Source organism: Rhipicephalus sanguineus, chromosome 8 (genome assembly GCF_013339695.2).
Source record: "Rhipicephalus sanguineus isolate Rsan-2018 chromosome 8, BIME_Rsan_1.4, whole genome shotgun sequence".
Taxonomy (NCBI): domain Eukaryota; kingdom Metazoa; phylum Arthropoda; class Arachnida; order Ixodida; family Ixodidae; genus Rhipicephalus; species Rhipicephalus sanguineus.
In genome coordinates this window covers 116,422,821-116,442,821 of record NC_051183.1, presented here as the reverse complement: position 1 = coordinate 116,442,821, position 20,001 = coordinate 116,422,821, and the positions used below count along the sequence as shown (strand labels likewise).

Below are 20,001 nucleotides of genomic sequence, written 5' to 3'. Positions count from 1 at the left end.
TTCGCTTGACCGCATTTTCCGATAAAGCAAGGGCACATTATTTTTTTATTTTTTTTGTTATTGCGTAGTAAATTGAAGAGTCTGCTAGAAAATTCTGTCCGTCAGTGTCGAGAAAGGAAAATGTGTGCCGGCCTCGGTAAAAACCTTGGCTTGGCCCGCTATTACCCTCTCCCATTCAGGGATGACATGCGCCGTCGATATAATCCCATCGTGTGCGCACTTGACGGCGGCCGGCTGGTGTGGCCCGATAACGGCGCATGATTATGTGTGACACTTTAGCACCTGTAGACCCCGCTTATTCAATCAATACGGGGACCAAACGAGTACAAATGAAAACACGGGGAAGAAAAGGCATACGCAAGAGGGAAAGCAGAACGTACGTGAATGACAAAAATGTGAAATACAAGACTAGTCATGCCCACGTGCATAACGTTGTCTCTAATAGCATACGCCTACCATAGCATCACTAGCTCCACACCTCGTGTACAAAAAAAAAGAAAGGGCGCCGTACAAAGCACCTATGGCAAGCTGAATGAACATATCCTAAGTGAAAATCTGCCTCATCCATATATATATATATAATATATATATATATATAATATATATATATATTATATATATATATATTATTTATATATTATATATCATGGTATGTGTTTCCATGCAATGGTGAGCCCGCCACAGTGGTCTGTGATCATGGTGCTCGACTGTTGACCCAAAGGTCGCGGATAGGAATCCCGGCCACGGCGGCCGCATTTTTGATGGAAGCGAAAATGCTTGAGGCCCGTGTACCAGGATTTGGGTGCCCGTTAAAAAACCCCAGGTGGTCAAATTTCCGGAGTCCTCCACTGCAGCGTTCCTCATAATCATATCGTGATTCGTGACGTTAAACCACCAACAATCATATCGGTGAATATTGTAGTGGACATGGGTGGGGCATGGTGGGTGATACTATGTCATCCTCCGAGCAACACCTTTGCGTCTGCGTCCAGTTGGCTGCACTGAACACGGACTGAAACTTCCCGTATCGCCGTGCTTTCGTTTCCAGTGTTCGGCGCCGACTGTGAATTCAAAAGTCCGTTTGGTTTCTTCACTGTGCACTGGTGATGCCAGCTTGTTGCAGGGTGCCATTATGCAGCCAGCGCGCTGTCAGGGGCGCGTTCGGTACGGACTACGTTGTATACGGGCGTGGGCTTGCTCCGTGCGTTCAACACACCAGCAGCGCATACCACACTTTGATCGTTTTTCTTGGCAGCGGAGCGCGATCTGACGATTTAAACGTGCTCTAAGTTGCATGACAGTTACGGCCACGGGAAGCCTGGCATAAATACGTTACGACAACCGGCCGGTGGCATGGTTTCCTGTTTGTTTTCTCCGCCCTGCACGCAGTGAAAAGCACTAATGCAGCGCGAGGTTTCTTGCAGTCCTTGCACGTCGTCTTGTGTTGGGAGTGACGCTTGTCGGCATAAGGTTGGTGTCACGGCAGCAGTGAAGAAAAGTAACGCCTAAAAAGTATTGTTAGGGGAGGCAGCGCGCATGACGAAGACGAGCATACAAGCGCTAAAACAGGCTCGGGCACGGCAGGAAGGTCGGCCTGCGTCGAGGGAAGCCACCTGTAACCCCTCGACCGCTGCACATTCTCGCCACTGCTGCTTCAACGCTACTCAGTTCATCGCGGATGGGCGCGGAATCAAGCGATGGCCGACCAACGACGGTGAATGATGATGATGATTTCGCACTGCGTTGCCAGACCGACTTTCTAAAGAGTCTATTAATGAAAAAAGAGCAGACGGTTTTCTGTGAGCAGCTCGGATGGTTTGCGGCAGCTCGCGGAGCAGATCTCAAGCTCGCGCTTCTTTCTGCTGGCTCTGAGATTCGCTTCGCTCAGAACACAACCCAAGGGCACACGAACGCCGACCAACCACCCGTCTCCTGCAGCCAGGGTGTGGCCGTAAACCAGTATTTTTCAAGCGAAAGTGTGTTAGAGATTTCGGGGCGGCGTTGTCGTAGGCGAAAAGGCCGGCGCCGACGAGTGCGAATAAATGCGCCCCGAAGGTGCGTCGGTCACGTGCGTATATTTGCACTGCTGTTTTCCATAATTGATGCTCTCTCGATCGTGGGGCTGTCAGCGATAAGACGTTCTGACAACGGCAGTCTGTTTTTTTTCATCGTGGTCACGTGTCATTCCACGTCGTCACATCTTATCGAAGCCTGGTTATGAACGCTATGGCTATCGTTTTTTGACTGTATATAGCAACTGAAATGTTGCGCTGCTAAGCATAATGACAAAGGTCCAACTCCAGCATGGAGGGAAGAAAACATTCGGAGGGAGCATTGCACAATGCGACAGAAAGAAAGAGAGAGAAAAGAAAGAAGGAAAGAAAGAAAAGAAAAAAAGAAAAAGAGAAGAAAAGACGAAAGAAAGAAAGAAAGAAGAAAAGAAAGAAAGAAGAAAGAAAGAAAGAAAAGAGAAAGAAAGAAAGAAGAAAGAAAGGAAAGAAAGAAAAAGAAAGAATAGTTGGTCAGGAGCACACATGCTTCGCTTGACCGCATTTTCCGGATAAAGCAAGGGCACATTATTTTTTTATTTTTTTTGTTATGCGTAGTAAATGAAGAGTCTGCTAGAAAATTCTGTCCGTCAGTGTCGAGGAAGGAAAATGTGTGCCGGCCTCGGTTAAAAACCTTGGCTTGGCCCGCTATTACCCTCTCCCATTCAGGGATGACATGCGCCGTCGATATAATCCCATCGTGTGCGCACTTGACGGCGGCCGGCTGGTGTGGCCCGATAACGGCGCATGATTATGTGTGACACTTTAGCACCTGTAGACCCCGCTTATTCAATCAATACGGGGACCAAACGAGTACAAATGAAAACACGGGGAAGAAAAGGCATACGCAAGAGGGAAAGCAGAACGTACGTGAATGACAAAAATGTGAAATACAAGACTAGTCATGCCCACGTGCATAACGTTGTCTCTAATAGCATACGCCTACCATAGCATCACTAGCTCCACACCTCGTGTACAAAAAAAAAAGAAAGGGCGCCGTACCAAAGCACCTATAGGCAAGCTGAATGAACATAATCCTAAGTGAAAATCTGTCCATCATCCATATATATATATATATATATATATATATATATATATATATATATATATATATATATAATATATATATAATCATGGGATGTGTTCCATTGCAATGGTGAGCCCGCCACAGTGGTCTAGTGATCATGGTGCTCGACTGTTGACCCAAAGGTCGCGGATAGGAATCCCGGCCACGGCGGCCGCATTTTTGATGGAAGCGAAAATGCTTGAGGCCCGTGTACCAGGATTTGGGTGCCCGTTAAAAAACCCCAGGTGGTCAAAATTTCCGGAGTCCTCCACTGCAGCGTTCCTCATAATCATATCGTGATTTCGTGACGTTAAACACCAACAATCAATCATATCGGTGAATATTGTAGTGGACATGGTGGAGGCATGGTGGGTGATACTATGTCATCCTCCGAGCAACACCTTTGCGTCTGCGTCCAGTTGGCTGCACTGAACACGGACTGAAACTTCCCGTATCGCCGTGCTTTCGTTTCCAGTGTTCGGCGCCGACTGTGAATTCAAAAGTCCGTTTGGTTTCTTCACTGTGCACTGGTGATGCCAGCTTGTTGCAGGGTGCCATTATGCAGCCAGCGCGCTGTCAGGGGCGCGTTCGGTACGGACTACGTGTGTATACGGGCGTGGGCTTGCTCCGTGCGTTCAACACACCCAGCAGCGCATACCACACTTTGATCGTTTTTCTTGGCAGCGGAGCGCGAATCTGACGATTGTAAACGTGCTCTAAAGTTGCATGACAGTTGTACGTCCACGGGAAGCACTGGCATAAATACGTTGACGACAACCGGCCGGTGGCATTGGTTTCCTGTTGTGTTTTCTCCGACCCTGCACGCAGTGAAAGCACTAATGCAGCGCGAGGTTCTTGCAGTCCTTGCACGTCGTCTTGTGTTGGGAGTGACGCTTCGGCATAAGGTTGGTGTCACGGCAGCAGTGAAGAAAAGTACGCCTAAAAAGTATTGTTAGGGGAGGCAGCGCGACATGACGAAGACGAGCATACAAGCGCTAAACAGGCTCGTGGCACGGCAGTGAAGGTCGGCCTGCGTCCGAGGGAAGCCACCTGGAACCCCTCGACCGCTGCACATTCTCAGCCACTGCTGCTTCAAACGCTACTCAGTTCATCGCGGATGGGCGCGGAGATCAAGCGATGGCCGACCAACGACGGTGAATGATGATGATGATTCGCACTGCGTTGCCAGACCGACTTTTCTAAAGAGTCTATTAATGAAAAAAGAGCAGACGGTTTTCTTGTGAGCAGCTCGGATGGTTGCGGCAGCTCGCGGAGCAGATCTCAAGCTCGCGCTTCTTTCTGCGTGGCCTCTGAGATTCGCTTCGCTCAGAACACAACCCAAGGGCACACGAACGCCGCGACCAGACACCTAACTCAAGGATTAGGGTAGCCTCCAATTTCGTGCGGGTGTGTCAAAGGGGAGGTAAGGTGGAAATAAGCGAAAGTGGACGAAAAATGCGAAGACCGCGGGTTCAATCCCAAACGGGGGCGAGTTGCTTTTTTTTTTCGACAACTCGAACAGACCAACAAACAGTCACTTTCTCTCGGTGCGCACGCAAACAATCACGCGAATGCAACTCAAGCGGGAAACGCAAGACGTGTAACCGACATGCATCACGTGCGGCGTGGTGAAACAAGTACAGGTCCCAAGCTTTCTGCAGGTCACGGCCTTTCGTATCTGCATGCGCCAGCTGATGCCTCGACCAGCACGTTTCCGAGTATAAGGGTAGCGATGTGTCAGCTGTGCACACAGACTAACTGTGGCCCACGCCGTGTTTAACAAGAGTGCAGCTAGAGCAAACGAAGAGCCCCCCCCCCCCTCCTTTGTTTTGCAACAAGGCGCCGGAAGTGCTCCGATAAGTGGATCCCCCAACGGACAGCTGAGGCTGTCGGCGATAAGCGATGGTCGTCTGGCCGGCGCCGTGTCTCAGCGGACAGCAGCTGATAAGAGGCCCCGATATCGCAGCCTGGGCAGGACTCATTCGGCTGGCGAGGAGATAACACTGACGAGGAATAGCCCGCCGGCTGTGCTTGCTTGCAACGAAGGCTTTCAACATTTTAACGCGGAGTCGACAGCGAAAGTCAAACGGGTCGCTCTATGAGAGAAGAAAGCTCAGTATTTGCACAGCCTCCGAACAAAACCTGATGTTCAGGTTGAATTATTAAGACGAAAGCCTTAGAAGCCTCGTCAAACCCTAAAGGTGACCATCGGCGTGAACACGAAATATTACCAAAATCGTCATCGTGTGATGGCGTCATGACTTCGTAGATCAGGGTTTACGACGTCATGCTTACATCACAGGACGTCGTCGCTTTGTCAAAGCTTGGTGGGCCGATTCAGCAGGCAGCGCAAGACCAGTGCTGGAAGCTTTCCAAGGCGGATCAAGAGAATATGCTGAAGAAAGCGAAGAAGAAGATGATGGCTATCGCCTTACAGTCGTTGTAGATGAATGCACAGGGGACCATGTGACGATTTTTTTACATTACCTCTCGAAAGTTCGTACACGAAATAACCACTCTCTGAACCCACAACCAGATAGATGCTAGTGGATGCCAAGTTGCCAAGCTGCACTGAAGCCCCCCCCCCCCCCCCCCCCCATCCACTTCGTCCATTGGTCGAGTCCGAAATCCGAAAGAAATCGAAGTAACGACGTGCTTTATCACAGCGGCCTGCCTTTGGCCCAAGGCTTTCCGGAGACAAAGGCGAGAAGTAAGCAGTTCACGGAAGGCAGCGCCAGGGGTCCTCGACAACCATTATTGTCAATAACGATCATTGCCATATATATAACCCTGCATGCGCGTAGCTTAGATAATGACGGGACATGTCCGGCTTAGTAAAGGTATGGGGGCAGCTTTGGCCCACTTTGAAGCATTAAACGGGGGGGGGGGTGCCCTGCAACCCCCCCCCCGTCCGCACGCACATCGTTCGAATAAGTAACCACTGATGCTAGCGAGGACTTCTGATTTGGAGCAATTTTTGGAGCAGCAAAATTTCTGTTTTGGAGCACTCTGGAGCAGCAAAATTTTCATCTTGGAGCACTTTGGAGCAGATAATTTTGCATCTGGGAGCACTTGGGAGCAGCGAATTTTACATCCTGGAGTGCAATACAGAAGCATATTGCATTAACATTCAAGCACCTGAGTATTATTATGGGGCTCTTATGAAGGCTAGAAATATTTCGATTCTTGCAAATCTCATGGAAAAAATCATCCCAGGAGCATAGGCGTGCACACGGTGGGGGGGGGGGGGGGGGCAAAATCAGCCCCGTACATTGACCCTTGCGATAGCAATTATATGGACACTCTCGGCGGATTTTTGCCGTCGCCGTATTTTCCGTATAAAGTCCAAATTAATAACATCACCACGCGCATTCTAGCCGCGGGTAAAAGCTCGCGAGCGCTGGCGACGAACGCGGCTGAAGCGGAGATTAAACTAGCCGGCCGTCTGTCTCCGCCGCACGGACAGCGCATGAGATAACATCTTCCCGCGTGCGGGCCTGCCGTCGATTGCTCATCAAACAGAGGAAACGCCCCGCCAGTCTTTCGTAAGGAGCATGAAGGGACGCCAGGGGAACGGAAGGGGTGGGGGGACCGCATCGTTCGAAGGGCGCAGTCGCTTGCGCGCGCGCTATCGCGAGGCATCAGGAGACGGCTCGTAAACTTGCTGTGCTCTCAACGCTTACTTCGCGTTTAGAGAACTCAGAGCAAGAAAACGCTCCGGTTCCTGCAGGGACCATATTCCCTTAAACCAGCGTTTTGTTGAGTTACGCGAGATCGGATCCAAAAGAGTTAGCTGATAGTCTTACTTCGTTTAACAATACAATTTTTTGGTATCGCGTTCATTGCTTCGCTCTTAAGCGAAACTGAGTTTTTTTAACCGTTAGCTATTGACCCCCGAAAGCGAGGGGCGGACGTGTAACATGGCGTAGCCGCTTCACTGTGGGCCGTCAGCGACGGGCCCGCTACTGAGAGCTGCGCATTTGCCGCTGCTCCGACCAGGAGATACGATTTTACTAATGAGATGACATTTTAAAAAAAAAGCAAGCAAAACATTCCCACCGCCTCATCCGAAATTAAGCAAGAAACAGTCTGTCGAATGGCGGCAGTTACAAACCCGATCCTACCCGAGTCCAGCTATCATGCATGTAATACACCCAGACTTATACACGACAGACAAGTGTAGACATTGTGACTCTAGAGCCACTTTAGAGCACATACTATGGGGATGTCCAGACATAATAAACAATAGCTGTGATGCAGCCTTAAACAGCGATAGCCTCCGCGCGCGCTGGGAGTCTGCGTTGCTCAGCTCGGACCTGGAGCAACAACTCTGGGCCGTCCAGCGAGCCGAGGAAGCCGCCAAGGGCCAGCAACCCTTGGCCGAAGCCTAGGCGGGATCCAGGCCCATCCCACCAATTCGCAGGGCAATCAATAAAGTTAATTCATCATCATCAAAACATTCGAATTGGAACCCTAGCACGTGAGCTCGAAACGGCAGGGCCTTTTAGGGGGTATTTACCGCAGAGTGATTACAAACTCGGACGTGCTGGCGGAAGGAATTACGAAAAAGCTGTTCTGGATGAAGATACATGGATAAAGTATGAGGAAAAGTGTCAACGCGTTTCCACCGTTCGCGTGCTCCCATAAACGCGAAGCAAAGGAAAATTCGATATTGTCCCATATATCTACTGCGAGCGATCCCAGATTTCATTCCGCGATGTCCGGAAACAGAAGTGACAGACATTTTAGCGGCACTCATGTAGTTATTACTGAACATTGCTTTCCTTACGTGCCGTGCGACGCTTGAATCGAGCTATCAGCAGCGTTTCTGGAACAGACGACGTCCGCCGATGAATCGCCGTCGCACTTTCTCGCTACCGATAGGCCTAGACATCACGAGCCTCTGCGGAGAGCGCGTTTTGCTGTCGAGCCGACTTGCAGAACAGAAGCTACGTCGGCACCGTGCATGGCATCGTGGCTTACTCGGAACGCACGCGCGAGCGCTATTTATTCAGCTGAATAATTCTTGGTCCATGATTGCGACTTTATTGGCAGCCCCAAGATCGAGCTGCACATGTTCTGACGCGCCGGCGGTGCGATTGCCGGTGATAGACGCCCCCAAACCCGAGACTTTGGCGCAGTTTGGCGCAAATTTCGTCGATATTATCAGGATGGCGCAGTAAATACAATTTGGCGCACTTTGGCGCAGTTGGCGCAGGAGTGGAATCACTGAGTAACTGTCAATCAGAGAGAAGACAGCTCAATCGAGATATTCAACAGCAACGTGGATATATAACGGTGGCGTGACATTCGAAACAACGCACAGATCTTGAGCGCGGGAAACTATAGTGTCACGATCAAGTAATCTCTCCTGCCCTGTCAGTAAACGCTAACAAAAATGAAGATGCACGAGCGAGAAAAACGTACGTGTGTCACACACTGTAACTAAGAAATCGAAAATAGCTGAGAAAATTAAGCGTCACGTGAAATAGCAACTTAATCACGTAGAGGCAAGCGCTGGCGCATTAAAGGATAACTTACCGCACAACGGCGGGCATCGAACCTACATTCACCACATTACGCGATCGTTATACTTCGTCGATTACGCTGAAATGCAGGACGGCTTTGCTTAACGCTACGGCTGCAATATGTTCAGAGGCGTTTTCTCGGATACATACCGCGTTCCATGAAGTTCCCAGGCTCAATGTACAGGATCGGCCACATTTAGCGGGAATCGTCGAATCAGTATTCACAAGTTCATTGCAGCTGGTGTTCAGCATAAAATTAGACAAAGCTGTTCCATTTACTGACGTCAATACATACGTCATAGGAGACATTCCCACGCGAAGTAGGAAGCAACGCCGGAAGTTATACAAGCCTGAATACTAACCAGACACTTCCGGTAAATCTGGGCGACCCCGTAGACGAGATATAACGCTCACCAGCCTGCTCTCACGATGCATCCAATAATATGCGCTGGCGAAATTGCTGCGGGACGCAGAATGCAGCATTTCGCGAAGCGTTTTAGCAACGATAAATAGAAGAAGAAAAAATTGAGAACCCTTCCACTACTGTGAAGATGGCAGCCAACGAAGCTATGACTATGGCTGCTCTGGTATAGTGAATATTACCATAGTGAATTCATATGTTATCATTATTGACTTTATGGAGAATAAACATATGTATACTCAAACATGTCCCCGTGTTTTTCTTGTGCATGACTCAAATTATCTAAACAACAGCGGCTAGCGGCGGTCTCAAAATGAAACCCTGTAGTAATAGCGAAAGTTGGGCTAGTTGGTGGTTCCTGCTTGGGATGTAAAAACAGCGCAAAATATAGACAAGGACAGGTGTCGTCTGTTCCTCTGTCCTTGTCTATATTTTGCGCTGTTTTTACATCCCAAGCATAAACCCTGTAGGACATAAGAAATCAGGTTGTTTCTAAACTACACAAAATGGTACGACGCTCGCTTCTCATGCAAGTCGTCTTGTTTTTGAGGCACAATCTTTCACGTCATTCTGCCATGTCTGCGAAATCATACACCTTTGTGTTTTACTTTTACTCCATGTTTCTTTTGTCGACGCAATAACGCTGGATCAATCGCGTTAATCGGTTCGCCGAAAATTGTTCTACGCGTATCTTGCCCACTGACGCGATCGCTGAAGAAAAAGAAAAAAAAAAAGAACACCTTAACTCTATAGCAGTGTATGCACCGTCGGATGCAGCCTCGGCCAACGTTTTCATAAGGCAGGCTTTGTATTACATAAAGAATTGATACAGTCTATCACGTACAATGACGGAGGCGGAAATGACTGACAGGCTTGCCAGCACGCCGTCTGTAGTGTTATCAACAAAAGGACTCCTCTTCCGTTAAGAACATCAGACTAAGGCGACATTCTTTCTTGTCTATGATTCGACGCGCACTCATTGTGTAGCCATATCACACGTGTTGGTTCCGTGTTCATCTTTCCCCAACCACCTTTTCCTTCAAGAGATCCCTAACAGTGTCTCGGCTCCCTCATATTTGTCTAGTATATATATATATATATATATACAGTCGCCCACAGATCCTACTCCACAAATCCCACTTGTACTTTTCTGTATCGCGACACTGTGCGTCCCCGCGTCGGCGTTGGTGAGAAAAGTCAGCAAACTGATAAACATTGCGCAATGAAGGCAGATCACGCCAATCAACACAACTGTAGTATGCCTTTGTGTATTACAGTTATTGCGCTCTTAGCTTCAAGCAATGAGTATTCAACAAGCCCGAGCCCCGATTCGTCTCAACAAAACTTAAATAAATAAATAAATAAATAAATAAATAAATAAATAAATAAATAAATAAATAAATAAATAAATAAATAAATAAATAAATAAAATTAATCCACGAGCTCACTGTAACTCGTTAATCACACATGTCATTATCGGGATGGACATGTTCATTGGGCAGCGGCCCATTATCCGGGCATTTGTGGTGCAACTATACCAAACCGTCAGGCTGCAGTGCTTGAGCTTCCCACGTGACGCGGGTTCGATTCCCTCGCTTTCTTTCTCTCTCTCCCTACAAATGTAGTTACCCTGACAGTCGCAGCAGCCGTACACAATTTTGAGAGAGTGTGAGCGCTCGCGTCGACGCAGTTACAAAAAACCGTGATGTACGTGCAGAACGCAACGGCACGAGGGTGTATGACAGTACACGCAAGGAACTAGATAGGGCCACGAAATAGAATATAGCACGAGAGATAGGAAACAGCTGGCCGCATAAAAGGACAAACGGTTGCGGAGCCTAAGCTGGAACACAGCCAGATCAGCCTTTTGTGTTCGCAAAACGCGTATAGACTGTGCGAGGGGCACGCAGATATACTTATCGCGGAAGAAGACACTGGAGTGGTTTTGCGTTTCGTTGCACAGTTGATTGCATCCACGGTGGCTTATAACGGCCGAAGCGCTTTCTAGCAAGTTACAAAACGGCTGCACATTCTTATCCCTACGTTTGAAGGCACGCACAGAAGCAGACAAAGAAAAAAAAAGCAAAGAAACACGCTTCGCAGCTGTCACTGCATTACCGGGCCATAACATGAGTATCGTCAAATCATCCTTCACATAATGTTCCTCCTCAATACCACAATGTTGAGCCCGGCGCCGCCGTCAAACGCACGACGCTAGTCAGATATTGGCAAGGAGCGTCAATGCATGGCCTCCCTGATCACGTGCACACAATAAAGTTTACTATTGATACCCTAGAGGGAACTCTGGCGCTAGTGTCTATGGGAGCTGCAACGCATTGCGCTTCAGCCAGTATGGAAATGATGGGTAGTACACAGATTTGCCGAAACTTCGTTCTTCCGGCTCCGTTTTGGCACCGCGTCGCCGGCATCCGCTTTGTCGCAAGACGAAGTTCAGCAAAAGTGAGCAGTTCCACTTCACGACTTCAACCTTTTCAGGCTCACCAATTCAAAATCTGGTCACGAAGTTCACAACGGTGCATTCTTTCATCCGAAACGAACGCCAAAACACAGCAATAAACAAAGCCACAGGTGCGTTCGAAGCCGTAAGTACGAAGATTAGGCAAACCCGTGCACTATCCATCATTCCCATTGTGGCTCAACAGTCACAGCGCCAGAGTTCCCTCTAGGTAAATGTAGGAAACCATATATGCTGCGCACCACCGTTGGCGCTCGCGAAATCACGGAGGCCGCCATTCCGAGCTGTGCGCTGTTTGAGATAAGCGGTATATGCGTGTATAATACGCAGTTTTAGTAAAGCGTACGCAAGGTTAGCGTTTTTTTTTTTTTTTTTGGGGGGGGGGGGGGTACAATAGCCTATTACCGTCCTCAACGTGCGTAACCAAGAGCATGGCGCACGACGCATCCGCAGTGGCGACAAACGCTAACGCAAAGCTTTCCGTGCCCCATTCTAAAACTGCCGAATAATTGCGGTTTTACGCGCGGAAGCCACGATATGAGGCACGCCGTAGTGCAGCACTCAGGATTAATTTCGACCACCTGGGGTTCTTTGGTGTTCGCATAATCTAAGTATAGACGCGTGCCCTCGCATACTGCCCACATCGAAATGCGGGCGTCGTGGTCAGGAGTCGAACCCGCGCAGTCCAGCTTAACAGCGCGCCACCTTGCCAGCTCTGTTGCCTACCACGGCGGGTCAGATAAGTTATCTGACGCGGTGGTATAGTATAGTGGTTACGGTGTTCGGCTGCTGACGAAAAAGTCGCGGCTTCGATTGCGGCCGCATATCGATGGAGGCAAAATGCAAGGGGCCCGTGTGCTTAGATTTAGGTGCACGTTAAAGAACCACAGGCGGTCGAAATTTCCGGACACCTCCACTACTGCGTTTCTGATAATCGTATCGTGGTTTTGGGACGTAGAACCACTCTTTTGGGTGCAATAGAGACCACCACCACACGAACAATTAGTATTATTAGGGTTTGTCTTGGGGGCGGGGCTAAGACCTTTCGTTCATTCAGCGGCGAGACGTTCCAGTTCCACATCATATACGCTTATGCTTCTTATCCTTATTGGCATTTGAAGGCAGATGAACGTTGATGCTGAGAAAATAAAATCAATTTTCCGGGGTTTAACGTGCCAAAGCCACGACACGATTACGAGGCATGCCTCAGTGGAGGGCTCTGGCATTTTGGACCACCCGGTGTTCCTTAACGTGCACTGATATCACAAAGTACACGGGCCCCTAGCGTTTCGCCTCCATCGAAATGCGACCGCCGCGGGCGCGATCGAACCAGCGGCTTTCGGGTCCAGCAGCGGAGCGCCGTGACCGCTGTACCACCGCCGCGGACCGTCTTTGGTTCGTCAAATACGCCTACTGTCACACACGCGCCAATATATTACGAACGAATAGTGAATTACAACACAGGACGCATTGCGACCCGTCTAACAACAATTATATTCCCAGAGAACGCATCAGTCGGCATAAGGCTCACCTTAATGATCCAGACATCTTGAAAACACGCTCCTCTAGTGAATTCTGCCGACTGCCTCGCTCAGTCTGAGCGGCCTCAGAGGACTGGCCGCTTTGCCACGTGATTACGCCTCAACAGTCTATCACTTTCAATCAGATCACGCCGCTTAAACATCTTTGTTCCTCACCCTCCCTCTCTTCTTATTTCTTTCACCAAGTAACGGACGAACGGAATCCGCTGTACCAACTGGTGCGGCTGTACGAAGCTCTATGACTGACACGATGAAACCCGAACTACACATCGCGTGACACCATGGATACGCCCAGACAGCGTTGTCGCCTCGGAGTGACAGAACACGAATCGGCGCATGCGCAGTTTATCTCATCGCAAATACGGTGACGAACACCAGTGAAATGTGCAGCTTTATCGGACACGGTGACTCATGCATCTCGATGGCGGAGAAGTGTTTCCAGCGCGGCAGCTTCTATACATCTGTTACATTGTGACCGCCGTTCAATATACAGTTAGCCATAAACGCGGAAGATATGTACTACACATGCTCGGAGGGTGAGACTTCAAACACGTCCGACTACTTTTACTAGTGCTAGTAACCTCGAGGGTTTATTCTGTATTATGAAACGATCCTCCTGCAGTCGAAATTGCACAGAGCTAGCCCCCCCCCCCCCCCCCCCCCCCCCCCCCCCCCCGCCGCCTCTTAGTTAACAAAAGAAGACACTCCGCTTCTGAAGTATTGGTGTGAAGTATCAAAGAAGCGCCGCGACTGCCGTTACCTAAGGGTGGCGCTTTCGTCCACTTTCTGCGTAGATAGAGAATACAGGCTTCATGCAGAATGCACAAGGTCAGAAACAGACCGCCGAAAATTGTAAGCAACATTTATTTAAATGCAATGAAATCTATTATCGAGCTACTAGGTTATTGTTTGTCGCCGTCCTGTTTCAAAGGCGAATGCAAATGAAATGCCACCGCCATTATTGAATCATGGTGCGGGAGTGAGTGGGTGAACGCACGAGGGTGTTTAACGCGTCACGTTTGTAGTTCTGCAAAACGTCGCTAGATGAAACTTACGGCGCCGTGATCGTTCGGTCACCACGGAAACGACGGGTTACTACATACATACAGTGCACAGATTTGTGTTCTAATCTTGCTGCGCCTGACGTTTCGCAGCATGGAGGGAGGAAATAAGCAATGAACAGGGAGCGCTGCGTCACGTGGTCAGCCTTCGCATGCAACACAACCCGTCCGGATGGCCGAAACACGACCGCCGATTGTATCTATACACGGTTACAGCCTGAGAAAAAAATCGCAGCTCCGCCCACACAGCCGCGGTGCCGATCTACATCCGTTATATATCTTGTAAATTTATGAATACGACGAATTTGCCCCCATCTATTCGTTGCTTGCTTTGTACGCCAACTGTCACACACTGACTGACTATCTCGACACGTGACCATTTGGTGCTTTCATGTTTTGCATGTCAAAATATACTGTTCGTATTGTGTGATTAATAGTAAGGATAAGAAAAATTTGCTTCCATTATCCGTAGTATACTGTTCTCTGCATCTGTGTGCTGTCCTCGTTTAATTGTTTTTTGCGTGCGCCGGTATTGAGGCTTTAGGGCTGTTTCTGGTCGCGTTGACTAACTGATTGATTGATTGATTGATTGATTGATTGATTGATTGATTGATTGATTGATTTGAACAACAATTCTTCAAGAAGATGGACTATCACTATTCCCGCTGGTCAGAAAACTTCCTGCCGTGTAGCAACGAATACACAGTGGCAATGCACTTCGCGACAGCTACTCGTGGCGTCAACTGGACACGTGATCTAGAGGAGTACAAGGCGGCACTAATAGGTGACCTAGTCCACCCTGAAAACTTTCCGTTTCGGTTCGTCTATTTGCAGCGACAGACGCCAACTGAGTCAGCCGATAAGGACCGATACAATCCCACTGTCCCTCTGTTGCTGTGCAGTCTCACAGACAGAAACACGATATGATACAGTGGCAAACACCCCGAGGGTATAGGTGCAAGTACTTGGCCCTGTAAGCACGACATCAACGAATGTACAACGCGTGAACACATGAGCAGCGGAAAATAAAGAAGCACAGCTGACAACAAACAGCACTGAAGGGAGAAAAAACGCCTAGTGGAAAAAGAGAATCAATGCACGCGCAGGCGTTCAGCCGTGAAAGTCGGACAACAATGAATGGACGTTTTCTTGAATGAAGAGGCGCAAGCGACAATAGTCTTGTTTTTGAAACTGCGATTTTTGACGCCTGGCCGGTGTTCCCTCGTGACCTTCACGATCGAGCGAGCATGTCGTTTTGTGGTGGTCAGATTTAATGCAAGACGTTTACATGGCACCTTCTACGGCCTGAAGCTCACGTACAAATTGATCGTCGCGATCAACCAGGCATCTCATCATTGAAAACTTTATTTCACAAACTGTCTTTGGAATTAATTAATTGCAGTCTTGCAAAACCCACACGCTACTATCACATCATTAACAAATTGGTGAACTTCACAACTATCCATCGCTTCATCCGTCCATCTCCTCAATCATTGATACATCCGCCTATACCAATGTATATTTATCGGCCGCTGCGGTGGTCTAGTGGTCATTCGACTGCTGATACGAAGGTCATGGGTTCGAACCCAGCCGCGGCGGTCGCATTATGCCCGAGGCGCGTGTACTTAGATTCAGGTGCACGTTGAAGAACCCCAGGTGGATGAAAATCTTTCGAGCCCTCCACTACGGTGTGCCTCATAATCATATGGTGGTTTTAAGGCGAAAGCCTTTAATGTCTCATACTCGCCGTGCCCGTCGTCCGTCCGTGCCCTGGCACGGTGCCAGCTGTGGCCTTTCCCCCTCACATTCTCTCAGCAATCACGTGATGGCTCAGCGGCGCATAGCAACCATTGCGCGTTACTACTTCCAACGCGCGTTGCGCAACTGTTGCCCAACGCGGCGGCGGCGTCCATCGGCGGCGTCCGTCCGTGCCCCCTCACTCTCTCTCAGCAATCACGTGATGGCACAGCGGCGCGCGCAGCAACGCTTCTTCGTCGCACGTCTCGTCGTGGCAGTCGAGTTAGTGGGATGGCTCCCAACCGGCTCGGTGATGATTCCACGGCAAGCGGTTCGGCGAAGCGCCTTAACAATGTAGATTCCCCCGAGACCATGGCATAGCCAGTCGAATGGCCACAGGCTTTCGCCGAACACACTTTGGAATGTACAAAGTGTCCTTCAATTTCTGACACTTAAGAATCCGGATACTATAATTAACTATTTTTAAATTTAACAAAGGCACGAGACAGCATGGAAATGTGCAGCAAATAATCAAGAGTTGCAGAGATGCATTCGCGCGAGGTTGCAGCAGACGTCGCACGCAGTGAGGTTGCACATCGCAACCGAACTTCACAAGACGTAAATCACGCAGTGTATCGCTCGCAGAGGGCGGCCATCTTTGGCTGAGGGCCAGCGCTCGCCAACATCCGTGACGTAAGCGGTGACCCACAGCGCCAGCTGTACTGGCCGCTCCGGGAGGTTATTATACCCGGTATAAAGGATATGTATGCTTGCTCAAACGAGGGTGCGAAAGCAAAATAATCGGGGCACGTGAGAACATCTATATATTGCTCTATAACTGTTCGATCGTAAAATAAAAGAAAAAGAAATAACAAAATTAGGAGTCGTTCCCCTATCGGGAAAATGGGGGGCAAGCGAATCTTGGCGCCTGCATGCCTTGCCTCCTATTTTTCCTTCTTTCTTTCTACAGCATTGCGCAATGCTCTCTCCAAACTCTTTCTCTCCTCCGTGCCAGGAAATGAACCTTCACCCGCGTGCTTGGCAGCGCAACACATGGGGCAGCAACGACGGACATGTGCGAAGCGATGAAACGCACCGATGAAAGGCAACAATGAAATTTGGCAACGTGACATGACTCGTGACCTCGACGAAAGAGAAGCGGCTGACAGTCGAACCCACGATCGAGAAAGCATCGATAATTAGAAAACACCGGCGACGGTGGTCTAGTGGTTAAGGTGGTCGACTGCTGACCCGCAGGTCGCGGGATCGAATCGCGGCCGCGGCGGCCGCATTTGTGATGGAGGCGAAAATGCTTGAAGCCCGTGTACTCAGATTTGGGTGCACGTTAAAGAACCCCAAGTGGTCAAAATTTCCGGAGCCCTCCGCTGCGGCGTTCCTCATAATCATGTCGTGGTTTTGGGACGCTAAACCCCAATAATTATTACTATTATTAATTAGAAAATGGCCATATAAATACGCGTGCGACCGGTGCCCCATCGAGGGCCGCATTTCTGTACACTTGCCCGGCGCCGGGATTTTCGCGAACTATGCCGCCGCCGCCACTTAAAATCTGCACAACTCATAGAAGCTTCGCTTAGAAAAAAAGAGGCGGTTCTCATACTGGACACATCAACAAACTCAGTCCGCCAATAGTAAACAGCATTTACCAACGTAAAGTTGTGTGAAATCGCCCCCCCCCCCCCCTAGTCAAAAGCCTACTGATATTACGCTTACAAGTATGTCGCGCGCGTGCCAGCAGCGCATGCGCATTACGAACCGCTGACGGCATCGAGTACACAACGCTGAGACAACGCGTACTAGATACCGGAGTTTCTAAACTTTGTCTGTACTAACATGTTTATTATTATTGATATCATTGTGTTCCTCGAGCCTCGTGCAAACGTAATGAATGAACGGTCAAAGCCAAAGGAAAACTGCCGTCTTTTAGACACAGGAATAACCGCAGCCAAACCATATGTCAGGCATAGGGTGCTTCTGCGAAGAAACTATAGCAAATACGACAAAAAGAAAGACGCCCTGCTCGTCGGAGGTCACGCTTCTTCGTGCGCGTCTTTTCTTTGCCTCCTCGCTTGTCTGAGTCAGCCAAAAAGCCATCTTTTCGCGACGAAATATGGTCAGTGACGGCAGCTGTCAGCCGCGCTCGGCTTGCCTCGTTCAAGGACGCCGCGCTTCCTGGGAGACTCCTCTCTTCTCTGGCACCAAAGCAAGACGGGCCCCGAAAGAAGACGGCTCAAAACAGCGGACCACCGGTTTTTCCGCCGCGGTACGGTTGTCAGGATTTCAGCAGCGACCAGGACCCGGAAGCCAACCGCCAGTTTCGTTTCGGATATTCCACCGCGCAAATCATTGTACCGTACGTACGACCTCAAAAATAAACGAAAGACAAATTACAAAACCTATGCGAACCTAAAGTTACCGATAACCAATATTTATGGCACCTGTTTTTTTTTTTTTTTTTTTTCAGCGCAACGGAAAGCTCACCGGTCAGAATGCCTTATGAGGGAATAGTAACGCGGAAAAACGCCGCGAAATATTTATAATCAGAATTTTTCGATCTGCGGCAACTGCGAAGTCGGACACACGCATCACGTGCTGCAAACAGGGGGACGTGAACGCGAGAACTGTTCGTGTTCATGCGCCGCGGTTTGCTGCGCATGCGTGCATTGCACCACGGCTCGACATGTTCCACTACAGTTGCTGCGAAGGCAGCGCCGCTTCTCAGCATCAACTCATTTTTACCTCGTAAGAAGCTGACAATAGAGTGCGGATGGATAACATACATACTCTCTTCTTGAGCACTACTGGTGCGCATGAAAGCATCCAGACGATGTACAGTCGCGCTCAATACGACTTGAAACACGGGAGCGCGTGACCTCACGAGTTCAAAGAAAGCGCATGGCTTCAACTAGCCCTTATTTCCATAACTAAACGCTGTTATCTCACTTGATGATGAACCCAAATAATAAAAAAATCATTAAGTTGTTGAAATGAATACAAGTTGAAGCCATGCGCAATCTTTGAACTCATGAGGCCACACGCTCCCATGTTGCAAATTATATTGAGCGCGACTGTACAGCAAACGGAATAGTGCAGCATAAAGGCTCTTCCGCTAGGCTGCGTGACATACCGTTTCTTTTTTTCGTTACTCGTAGAAGCAATTTAAAATTATAAACGTAATCAAATTGCGAAAAGCATGCTTGCATCAGCAACTATAACTCACGGTGTTTTCATTTCCACCAGGACACTTTCACACGTTCCAACAAGTACGTCCACGGCGCATTGCAGGAGCCGGAAAATAACGAGAATGCATCAGAAGAGCGGAAAGCCGTGTCGTGGAAGTTCGGCGGAACACGGGAAAGGCATGATGTCGCGCGCATGAAAAGGCCATGTCCGTCACTGGAGGCAACCCGAAGTGGCCCAACGAGCTATAGTCACGTGACCCCAGCGGTACTCCTTTGTCGCGCGCTCGACAATGCCCACAGACTGACGCTGGTTTACTCCCGTGGGGTGCAATGACGGCGCCTTCGTCGGAAGTTGTATTGAATTACACTCACGCGAACACACACACACACACACACACCTATACATCTTGAAAGAGGTAACACTAAATACGCAGCCAGAGATCTTTTTTTTTTCTTTTTTTAAAGAGGGGGAGTGGGGGCATGCGTATGCCTGTATGCGTGTCTGTGTAATTCGAAGGTTGTGTGGTCGGATCCCACCGAAGGAAAGAGTGCTTTTTCGTGCGCTTCAATTCCTTTTAATTTATGTCATAATTATTACACTAATTATCAGCCGGTCAAGCCGATGATATTACACTGCATTCAGAAGAAGAAACTTTAGCAAGGGTAAAATGCGAAAACGAATGCGGGACATTATGGGTGGGGCCCCGGGTCCAGGGCCCCACTGGCGACGGCTGCTCGCCGGACATGTTTTTCCAGCATACGACGCTACGAACATTGAAGCACAGTGACAGTAAAATACCACTAGGGCAATGCAGCGGTGCCACTTGTTCAGTGAAAGCTGCAGCGCACGTGCCGACTGCTCCTCCGGGTCTGAGCTGACGAGCTGTGCCTCCCCCTGCTGCATACCAACTTCAATTTTC

General features: G+C 49.2%; 1 protein-coding gene across 3 annotated transcripts in view; it reads right to left on the bottom strand.

Moving 5' to 3' along the window:
• LOC119402328 (dual specificity protein phosphatase 8) overlaps nt 1-20,001 on the bottom strand; it is a 91,884-nt gene that overhangs the window by 28,183 nt on the left and 43,700 nt on the right. The window contains exon 1 of one of the 3 annotated variants that reach the window (XM_037669470.2): nt 13,071-13,132. The exons of the other annotated variants lie outside the window; for them this stretch is intronic. The gene's annotated coding sequence lies outside the window, so the exon portion shown is untranslated. Of the gene's footprint in view, nt 1-13,070; nt 13,133-20,001 lie in introns of those variants that run through there. 3 annotated transcript variants of the gene reach the window in all.